The following is a 1852-nucleotide window of genomic DNA, read 5'->3' on the forward strand; positions in this document are numbered from 1 at the left end:
TATAATGTATGTATTTATATGTATATGTATCTCTACAGGAAAATTCGTGACTAGCGTAGGACATTTCCAATGCTAATAGATCATTTCTCTGACCCTAAGCCCGATTATTGTCGAAATAATGCTAATATTAAAATGGGCATCGCTAATTAATTTTGCATCGACCTTTGTGTCACATTTTTCTTTACGTCAGAATTGGCCTCTAAAGATTCCGTCGCTATGAATTTTCTTCGAAAAAATGGGTGACGCTAGCTTAACAATGTATTAACATAGAACTTAGCCAACACTAATTAGTGTCGACATGAATAGATGTTAATTAGTGTCGGCCATGTCTGACGCTAATTAGCGTCGACAATATTCGGAAGCTAGCTTTCTCATAGCGTCGACATTATTCTGACACTAGCTTTTTCATAGCGTCGAATTAGCGACGATAGTTGTCGAATTGGTTTTTATAGTTATTAGCGTCGGAATATTCTGAAATTAATCTGACGTAAACCTGCAAGAAAAAAAATATATAGCAGATTGATTAGATTTCTACATACCTTCACACAACAAATGCAAGCAACATAATAGGACATTTATCTCTTATCAAAACTGATAATAGAAATCACCAACATATATAAATAACTATACCAAATTAAATTACAAATAAATGTATCAAAGTGTTCAAAGTTCATAGATATAAAAATTGAAAGTTCAGTTAAACAAAAATTAAAAAAAAAACATATAATCAGTCTCTATGGTGGGGAAACATCAACAAACACATAATAAAAATCCTAATCTTCCTCCTTCAGCTCCTTCAGCTGAAGTTCAATTTGCTCAAGTTGAGCATTGGATGGTCTGGATGGATGTCCTAGGATACATAATAATGTAAACAGTCCTGTAGCACTCAAGTGAACATCAACATATATGCCATCCAAATGTGGTGCCAACAAAGTCATTACTACAGTTAGACCTCCATTATTGGATTGTCATCGCCAAATCATTATTGAGTGATTGGTATTACTATAGTTGCTAGATCATTGTTGCCTAGCAGCTAACATCATTCCTAATAGCTTATTCGGATCTCTACCACACGCCACCTACCAATCAGTCTTTCATCATTGTAGTCGGTTGTAGTCACTTTCCTAATATTTTTTTCCAATTCATGTAATATTATTTTTTGTTGTTTCGGTACAAATAAAATCTTATAACATTCATTTGAATAGTTGAACAATTTTCAATAAGGCTAGACCCCATCTTTTTTTCCTTTCAGGTTTTCCATGCATAAACCTCCGTGTCCCCTATTTCAGCTCTTATTTTCTGTGTCATAAATTTTCGTATAATATTAAAGCATTAATATATCTCTATCGCCAACTCGCACTTATAAGCTGTTATATAGTTGTTACGAGGATACCAATTTTTAAAACAGCGATCGATATTAAATTTTATTTTATTTTTCCAAAAAAAAAAAGTCATACAATAGTTTCTTATGATTGACTTGCAAATCTTGTTGTAAGAAATGCTTGTCATTAAAAATTAAAAATAGTAGATAAATAATAGTGTGGTGGGGGCCTAAACATATAGTAAATATATTGCCTTAATCTGACCCTTGGTGCCTTTCACCAATGTTTTTTGTGCACTTGAAGATTATAATCCTCTTTACCAGTTTAATTGACATCAATGATTATAAAAGTATAACAATCAAGAAGCTCTAAACCCTAGATTCAAAATAAATCTCATTCATATGTTTTATACACACACACATATATAGGATGTGCGGATGTCTGGATGTATGTATGTGTGCATGTATGGATTTTAGTAGTTTTTCTCATCACTTTACAACTAGAAATAATCCAATATGTATTTTCTATAT

At 32.2% G+C, this 1852-nt stretch overlaps 1 protein-coding gene across 2 annotated transcripts in view; it reads right to left on the reverse strand.

The window, feature by feature from the left end:
• The window catches only part of LOC110018310 (calcium permeable stress-gated cation channel 1-like), a 128125-nt gene that overhangs the window by 5912 nt on the left and 120361 nt on the right, over positions 1 to 1852 (reverse strand). The window lies entirely within an intron of this gene.

The sequence above is a fragment of the Phalaenopsis equestris genome, unplaced genomic scaffold, assembly GCF_001263595.1.
Source record: "Phalaenopsis equestris unplaced genomic scaffold, ASM126359v1 Scaffold000008, whole genome shotgun sequence".
NCBI lineage: Eukaryota > Viridiplantae > Streptophyta > Magnoliopsida > Asparagales > Orchidaceae > Phalaenopsis > Phalaenopsis equestris.